Genomic DNA, 9,129 nt, shown 5'->3' on the forward strand with positions numbered 1-9,129 from the left:
TTTATAGGTCTGCTAGTTTCTGCACATATGTGAAGCAGGGATCCTCTTTGACCTACAGGAGTTACTGAGACAGAGGAAGACTTTTGGGACGGGAGGCTTGGTGGAGGGGTTTTGTACTTTCTTTTGAAAGAATAATGCTTTCCTAAAAATAAAAGAACAAAAAAAAATCCCTTTGTTTTAATTTTTTTTTTTTATGAGAAAGAAATCTATGCAAATCCAGGAGCAGCAAATAGCAAAACAATTACAGTGTTAGAATGAATATGAATATAAACATAACCACAAAACATAACCATGGTTTGTCACATATATGTCACTGAATGTAGCCCTAACAGCAAAATATGTTTTGAGAGAGTGAGACAGGGAAAGTTTTGTAGTAGGATGCCAAATCATCATCATCATATGATTCAGTATTGAACAAAAGCACACACAGCACCTCCTCTTTCTGTTTTCCTGCTTTGCCTCCATCTTCCCCCTCTTCATTCCTCATTCTGCCATGCTCTCTTTTATATTCTTTTCACCATCAGATTCTTTCCTTCTTCCTTACGTTCTCAGTTTCCTATGGCACTACATTCAATTACTTAAACGTTTATCTCATTTCTGCCTCTATGGTTTTATTTATTTCATTTTTGTTTAAGCTTATCCTACACCTACCACCACGTTCATCCTTTTTTTATCTTTTCCATAGCCCTTATTCTTTTTACTGCAGTCATTCTTTGCACACACATGTTCTCCTACCATGTGGCACAAATGCATATGGTCTTCAGATCAGATCATATCTATCCTCTTTTCTTAGTCCCCCCATTCATTGTGGCCCCTTTGACAACAGTGGGAATGACACAGCCTCTTTACTGATTACCCTTGCAGCATTGCCCAGAGTATTTGTCATCAAGTACTGCCCTGGGGCTCAAACACATTTACTGGCCTGACTCCTCATAACAGATTTTTTTCTCTCCAGGGTTTCATGAAACAGGGTGGACTAGTGCATAGCAGACAGTCTACACGGAAACTGGAAAATCATCGTAAAGACATCAACTTTCCTCTGATCTGCAGTTCATATTCAATACATGTGCATGAAGCTGACAACATTTTAAAATTCATGATCTGCAAAAAATATATTTGTCGGTGAAACTGTTAAATTATACATCATACTTTTGCGGTCTTTAGGTCCTGAGTTCATCCTGTACATGTTTGTTTACACAGGAAAGTGGAACATATGTGTAACAGAGCTGGAGAAGTAACACTGTGTGGATGCAAAAAAGAACATACAGAGAGGAATACACATCCTTTAGAGAATGAGTACAAACAATGTACCTCAGTCTCTTGCTATGCTTTCTTATGATACATTTCAAGAGCTAGAGCTGACTGCAAGATTTTGGGCAATACAAAAGAAACCACAAGTAGCTTTAGTAATTTTTATATGCTCCACATGAATCTTGCAAATGTGTAAAACATGTATTGGTGGTATCTATTGCATTAATACTCTGATTGTCTTTCTATCTATATACGTATATAACCCAATACCACTGTATTGTACAATATGCCTTTCATCTTTGTACTTAATGGATGGCACATGTCCCACTAGCAGGAAAAAATTCTAAGCCATAAGTATGTTGTGCATGATTGTTCTTAATGTAAGATTTATGATTTATTGATGGCTTTTAGTTGCCCCTGTTCAAAACAGAGACCGCTGAACAGTGGACAATACATTAAAAAACCCTCCTTTTCTATTGCTTTCATGCATGAGAAACGATTGTACAAAGGTTCACACTCCATCTTTAATTCAGCCTTCTAACACGCTGATTGCACTACTTTCACTCATGATTCTATTTTGTATGGAGTCAGTTTGTGTCTGCAGTCCTGAAACTTGCCGGGTTGGCATTATGCAAATCCTGTTAAGTGTTTTTGTTTTGGCTTAGGTTTTTTTGGTTTTGGTTTTTTTTTCCCTGATGTAGCCTCTCCTCAGAATCAGTATAATAAACTGTGCATTAAAGAGATTATCTTGTGATAATCTTGCAAGCACAACAAACTTGCAGTATTTATTTACGCTGCGTTCTAACTGTTCCCTATGTAGACTTCACCTACTTTTTGGGTCTCCCTACTGCTTGTCTAGTCATTATCTTGGCAAGATTTCTTTTCAGGATTTAAGTAGTAATATCTAAGTTAACAGTGCATGATTTTGTGTTCACATATATCTGCTCTCCTCAGCTAATTTATTTGACCTCTCTAACTACCATGCATATAACTCTGTGTGCTTGTTTTTAAAATGCCATTAAAATTTTTAATTTTTTTTTATAGGTTGCCTCTGTCAATTTTATTATACTCTATTGGGAAACAAAAAAAATGCACCTGACAAGGACCAAATGTGGGTGTTATATCCTTTGCTAGGTCTAAAGCAGATCATTGCCCTTCAGACAAGTAATCAGTTACCACTCGTCAGACCTAGTTTCTTTTAATTGCTATATTCCATCGTTTATTTGATGTTACTTCCTTTCCGCTGCTGTGGATCTTGTTGAGGTTTTTTTGCTTCTCTTGAAACCCTGTTTGTGAAGGACAGTAAGGCGCGGGGGAGGAGAGGGAGCCTGTGGGAAGGACAACCAGGTGCCTTCTGCCAGCCTTCTGCACAGCTATGTTCAAACACCAAAGCCGTCGCTGTAAGCAAGGGTAGGGGCAAAGGCGGCAGCAATGACCGCCTAATTGAGAGAGGAAGGCGCCTTCGCTCGGCCCAGAGAGCCCATTGCACGGCACCCGGTGCCGCTCTCACCGTGACGGTGTGCGGCTCTCCCCTCTGCCTTCGGTTCCTGCCCTCGGACTCGGGGCGACCAAACCCCGCGCCCCCGCTGAGCTGCGCCCAGCGGCCAGCGGCTCCCCGCCGGCTGGGGAGCGGAGCAGGGCTGGCCTCTTTCCTCCACGAAGCCAGGAGCCGACAGACCCCGCCGGCCCTGCTGGGGAGCCCCGCATCCCTCGGGCCGCGGCGACGAGCGGGGAGCAGGCAGCTCTCTCTGCCCCGCAGCCTTCCGCAGCGACTGCCCCGCACCGGCTCCCCGCCCCGCCGCGGCTACTGCTCGTGCTGTTGTTGTTATCGTTACTGTTGTTGTTGATGAGGATGTTATTAATTATTTAGGTGGGCCTTTTTGTTTGTTGGGTTTGGGTTTTGGTTGGTTGGTTGGTTGTTTTGGTTGGTGGTTTGATTGGTTGGTTGGTTTGTTGGGGTTTTTTCCTGTTTTTTTCCCAAAATGGGAACTCCAGCACTGCGAGTCTGACCTATTTTCCCGAAGAAACACCCTTGTAGCATAACTTAGCAGGGACACCTGACGTTACTTCGGCCAGGTAGATTTCGAGTGGGAACAAGACTGTTTACTAGGGACCATGAGTAGGGTGTCCTCCAGTCACTCTCATGTCAAAGCAGACTAGTTGGGGACAAAGTTTTTTCAGTGCTCTGCATCCACACTTCTCCCAGGAGTTTGTGGGCTGAGACCCCTTTGGGGCCGCCGAAGAGCCGAGCTCAAGTCGTTACCTCCTCCCACGACCCCCATGGCCTCTACACCCCAAGTGTATGAAAGGGCCCGATCCCCCTCTACGAGACGCCTGCTAGAGCCGGGACTGAAAAGAGGGCCTTAAACTTCCTCACATCCCGAACATTTCTGTTCACCCCGGAGACAAAATCGCCGCTGTATTTCCTGTTCTCGAACACTTCCTGACACGGGGAAGATAACAAAGGGGAAAGTTTAAAGCAATAAATATCCCCGACCTGCCTTCACCCCCCGTGTGCGCCCGCGTCTGCCGCTGCTGAGGTCAGGCGGTATTCGGCTGGAGAGAAATTCGGCTTTTCGTCTCTCCTCTTACTGTAGGACCACTCTGCGCATCCCCAGCTCTGCCAGCTTCTTATCGTCTTTGGGGATTGTCCTTCCCCAGAATTTTTTGAGTGTTTATTTTCTCCCGGATACCAAAATGTTGCTCCCCTGCCAGCACTCCCCATTAGAGAGTGGCCATTTCTGATCGGGTTAAAGCAGTGAGGGTGCCGCTGGCCAGTTCTGTGGCAGAATCATTGCACTCCAGTGAAGCTCTAGGAGGGAAAGGATGGGTTTTTTTGTTTGTCTCTATCTCGCTCGCTCGCTCTCTCTTTTTTTTTTTTTTTTTTTTTTTTTTTTTTTGTATAGACGGTAGCACGATTTTATAAGCCAAATAGTATTAAAGTCACGGAGGTTTCCTGGGCTCTCAGAAGACCACTGACAGGTTTTCATAAGTTTTGATAGATGTGGTGTTGTTACACTACACTTGTCCTTCACATTCAGTTTCTAAGACTTGAAGAATAAAGATTGCACACCTCTAGATGAGTCAAAGCCTACACCCAGGAGAAGCTAATACATTTAGTGATTTATTTCCTCGCTGCATAGTTTTCAGTTTCAGCCTTGTGCGAAACCCCTTTCTTCCCTCCGCACACTGAACGGGTTCAGCCCCGGTCTTCTCGCCGCATCCCGCAAGGCAGAGAGAGAAAATCTGAGCTTCCGGAAGCCCAAACTCAGATTCTTCTTGCCAAGCATCTTCTGATCGAAAGCTCCTCAAGAAAAGTTTTAGACCGAAGCTGAATGAAAGAGCCCGAGTGGTGATTCTGAGCCACCATGGTACAGTGACAGCAAAATAGTCTTCCCAAACGGGGTCGGAGGCGATGGAGGGGGCACACCTCGCTGACTCCTGGTCTGCGGGTGTGAAAACCGGGACGGTGACCGCGAAAGGCCCCGGTAGCAGGGGTGGAGAGCCCCGCCACTACCCAGTTTGCATCCGGGGCTTGGCCGCCTCCGACCCGTGCTGCCCCAGCCCTGGCCAGCGAAGGCATTTCACCCTACGCTGCCTCTCTTCACAACCACTACTTCTTTCATAATATCCCAAATCTGGGGCTTTTTTTGTTGGTTTTGTTTTTTGTTTTGGTTGGGTTTTGGTTGGTTTTTTTCTCCCTTTTTTTCACCTTTGGGTAGACATCCTATTTTTCGCCACTAAGCAAATTCAGCAGCGAATTCATAGCTGTTCTTTTCTTGGATGGAAAGGGTTAATCGCCGCCGGTTTGGGGTTTGGTTTGTTGTTGTTTTTTTTCCCTTCCCTCGAATGCATATAATCTCATTTGAGCCCCTCAACGCGATGAAAGCTATTGATCGCTGTGTAGAGCCACCGACTTTTAGCTTGCTCTTCCAGCCTTTTCCCCGAAAGTAAATAAATAAGAAAAAGAAATAGAAAAAGAAAAAAAAAGACAAAAAAAACCAACAAAAAAGCCCAGCCAACCAACCAACCAGCAAAACAAGGGGGGGAAAAAAATCATGTATTTTCGGAAGTGTCTCAAATATGTAAAAATCCCGTTTTATGTCTTCTCATCCACGTGCATATTGGTATCATAAAAGAGAAATACTTCAGTAGGGTTTTTCTCTAAAACACCTTATTCATTGAAACTGGCAGTTTCACCCATTATTTCACTCCCTTAAACCCGATTCTACTGGCTAAATATAGAGCTTCGCCTTCCTGGGATTGCGAATCGAATATACAGTAAGCAAATCAGTAGCACAGGGGTGGGAAAAAAAAGTCCAAACCTTTATCAAAGCCCTCCTTTCCTTTCCAATCCTGATCTGCTGGGGCGGAGACAGGTTTTTCGCTTATTGCACATCATTTGCAAAGATCAAGTTAAATTAAATCACCTCCCCCAGCAGTAGTATTTAAAACCCCAAAAGTTAATAGGTGGGGGTTAAATGAAATAAAGACATATTCAATTAATTTCAAACAAAGGTGTAATGGTAGGTAACAAGATGCACTGCGTAAGACAGGGAGGGTACGTATTGTAATCAGGCTAATTTTTAAAAAGAAATACAAACATTCTTAGGCAAAAACGCATGGGGCGCAGTGATGAAAAGCACGTTCCGCGGTTCAGTCTTTCCGAAAAAATCCGCGGAATTTTTTTTTTTTTTTTTTTTTTTTTTGTCATTGGGATTTTCTTTTTGTTGTTGTTTTTTTCTTTGTTTTTGTTTTTTTAATTACTCAGGTCTTTTGCCAGCTCCCAGACCTAGAGGTCACCGAGGAGGGCGGGAGGAGGGGGTGGTAGGGGGGGAGGTCTCGGCATGCCCCGTCGGGGGGGTGAAAGCGGGTGAGGGGTGAAAGCGGGATTTGTATCCGGAAAGGCACAAAGGGTCCGACAAGCGCCCACTGCCCGGGGCCGCGGCCGATCTCCCCTCGGCCAGCAGAGGTCGCCGCGCCGCCCGCTGTGTCTGCGCGCTTCCTGCGCGCCTCAGCGCGGGGGGGCACCAGGTGATCGGGCGGCAGCCGATCCTCCTCGGATCCACTCCCACGGCAGAGCAACGCGCACCGCGACCCCGTGTGGGAGGCTGCCGCGCCGAGAGGCGGAGGCTGCGCACCCGGCTATCCCGGGAGAATGGGGAGCAGGTGGTTCTTCCTCGGCTGGAAGAGCGGCACACAGGGGGAACACGGCAGTATGAGTCGGTTTAAGTGAAACTGCTAAAGGACTGCCCCAAACACGTGCCAGGCAGTCCAAAGCTGCCGGCATCTGCAGCAATTCCGGGTAATTGCTTTTTAGCTTACTCAGCGACCGTACAGAATTATAAAGTACACATATACCTAGTCTTTTTACATACATATATATATACACATACGTATGTGTATATATATATGCATATACATATGAATGTACATAAATACTTATCTCGCCAATTTCTTGGGTTTAGAAGTGATCACCTAGCAGAGTAGCATTTCCCACTGTTTATCTAAACGTCGAATATGTAAAGTAACTGTGTGTGTGTGTTTACAACTATATCTTTACCTCCTGACATTATCTTGATATCATTTCAAGACACCTTAGTTATCTCTGCAAGTGGCAACCTTGGGTCCCACTTCTTGTTTGAGTAAAGCTGGAGGGTGTGTTTTCTCCTTCGGCTTCGGAAAGGAAAAAATCTTGCAAACTAAGGTCTTCAAAGAGGTGCGTTGTTTAGTGGCTGTCTCATGAGCAAATGCGAGTTTTAGAATTTTTTCTTGGATGTTTCATTACAACCAGATTTTCTCACGATAAGATAATTCCGAGTGAACATAGTTTTGCCTCTCAGCCAAATTCGGTCGCCTTTTTAAAAATAAGACTTAGAAAACCTTTTTTTTTTTTTTTTTTCCTGATGGGTAGTGATTGGAAGACACTTTTTACGTTGACGAGGGCGGTGAAACAGACCAAACAGAACACAAAAATTTGATTTAAACAAAACTGAAAGATGATGTTTAAGATGGGGGGGATTCAGAAGGGTTTGTTGTGGTCGCTAGGGAGTGGGCACAGTTCCACTCACAGAGTAAAGAAAAGGCGCTGTGTAGCCTAAGCGGAGCCTGCCCTTTGAAAAACATACACAAAGAAATTCTTAAGGGAAGGTGTATTTTTCCCTGGTTTGGGAAGCTTTCAGATAACCGCCTGCTCGAGACCGCAGCCCCGCGGGGTTGGTGCCCGGCGGGGCGGGCGGCGGGTGCCCATGCGCCGGTGCGCAGCCGGGGGTGCGGGTACGGCACTGCACCGCGCCCAGCTGCGACTCCCGGGTCCGGCCTTCCCACATCGCCTCCAGGGAGCAGCGTCGCAGAGCTGCTCAAGACAGCGGAGTCTTCGTCTTCTCTCCTCCCCACCCCCGGATTTAATTATTTTATTTTTTTAACTGAATAAGAATTTTAAGGGACTCTCCACCGGGAAAGGGAGAAGTTCTTTACTTTTCTCTGAATTTTCTCTGAAAATCTCCATACCCAGCCGTCTAAACACAGGATGCGTTTCTATTTACAGATTTGAGGAGGGGAAAAAAAAAGGGGGGGGGGGGGGGAGGGGAATCTAAAAGGGATTTGAAAACATAAATAAAATTGAGGGAGTGTTGAGAGACAAGGTAAATATTTGTGCCTTCTCCGATCTTGTGTTTAACAGAAATACATGAAGCTTTTATTTGCGATTTTAAGAGAAAAGGAGGCTGAAGCCATACAGAGTCCCATCTCACGCCTGGGGCCATGCCCAGACAGCCTGCCTTCTTCCTCACCCTCCACTCAGGGCAGCTTCGCCTGAGCAAACCGGAGCAGGCGTTCCACCCAGCACAGATAAACTCTCGGAAAGGAAAAGGAAATATTTGAATTAACAGCAACACCACCTTCTCTACCAAAAAAAAAAAAAAAAAAAAAAAATATATATATATATATATATATATATATATATATATATATATATATAAAAGTGACAAGTCGGAGAGAGGGAAGGAGTAGAGGAGCAGAAGAGGGGCCGGGAAAGAAAATGAAAGGTGTGACGGGAGATAAGCGGCGGGGATAGAGGAGAGCGACAATAAGAAAGTATAAAGGGAAATACAAATGAGGAGCGAGAAAAAGTTGCCTCTGAGAGCCTGAGTCGGGGCCACCGCGCCGCCAGGCGCTGAAATATGATAATCAGAACAGCTGCGCCGCGGTGCCCGCAGCCAATGGGCGACGCGCAGCCGTGACGTCTCCACGCATGACGTCAGGCCAATGGCGAGCTGGCTGAGTTGGAGCAGAGAAGTTTGAGTAAGAGATAAGGGCAAGGCGAGTGCCCGAGCCGCCAGCGCCCAGTCCGGCTCTGCCGCGCCTCCGCACCGTACCGCACCGTACCGCACCGTACCGCACCGTACCGCACCGCACCACACCACACAGCGCCGCACCGCACAGCGCCGCATCGCACAGCGCCGCATCGCACCGCATCGCATCGTATCGCACCGCACCGCGCCGCGCCGCGTTGCGCCTCCCCCGCGCGTCTCCCGCGCGTCTCCCGCGCATCTCCCGCTCCTCTCCCGCGCCGCACGGCGCAGCCGGAACCCGCCGTGCCTCCGGCGCCGCGCCCCGCACCGCGCCTCTCCACGACTCCCTTCGCTCTCTGCAGCCCTGACAGTATCTCCCACGCCGGTGGTGTTTTGTTTTGCCTTTTTTTTCTTCTTCTTTTTTATTTTTTTCCCTTTGAGTATCTTTTTTTTTTCTTTCTTTCGCTTTTGTTGCTACTACTTCTATTTTTATTTTTATTGTTATTTTTACTTCTAGCGACAGCTCTCAAACCTATTTTGGGGTCTAAAACCAAAACCGTACACCATTTCACTGTGGACATTACAC

The 9,129-nt window shown here is 46.4% G+C and overlaps 1 protein-coding gene across 2 annotated transcripts in view; it reads left to right on the forward strand.

Moving 5' to 3' along the window:
- Positions 1-8,568: 8,568 nt before the first annotated feature.
- ISL1 (ISL LIM homeobox 1) overlaps positions 8,569-9,129 on the forward strand; it is a 13,434-nt gene continuing 12,873 nt past the window's right edge. Inside the window, exons 1-2 of one of the 2 annotated variants that reach the window (XM_071730868.1) lie at positions 8,569-8,928; positions 9,061-9,129. The exon at positions 9,061-9,129 is cut by the window's right edge and continues 40 nt beyond it. The gene's annotated coding sequence lies outside the window, so the exon portion shown is untranslated. Of the gene's footprint in view, positions 8,929-8,994 lie in introns of those variants that run through there. The other variant, XM_071730867.1, reaches the window with a different exon arrangement.

The sequence above is a fragment of the Heliangelus exortis genome, chromosome Z (genome assembly GCF_036169615.1).
Source record: "Heliangelus exortis chromosome Z, bHelExo1.hap1, whole genome shotgun sequence".
In the NCBI taxonomy this organism is placed as follows: domain Eukaryota; kingdom Metazoa; phylum Chordata; class Aves; order Apodiformes; family Trochilidae; genus Heliangelus; species Heliangelus exortis.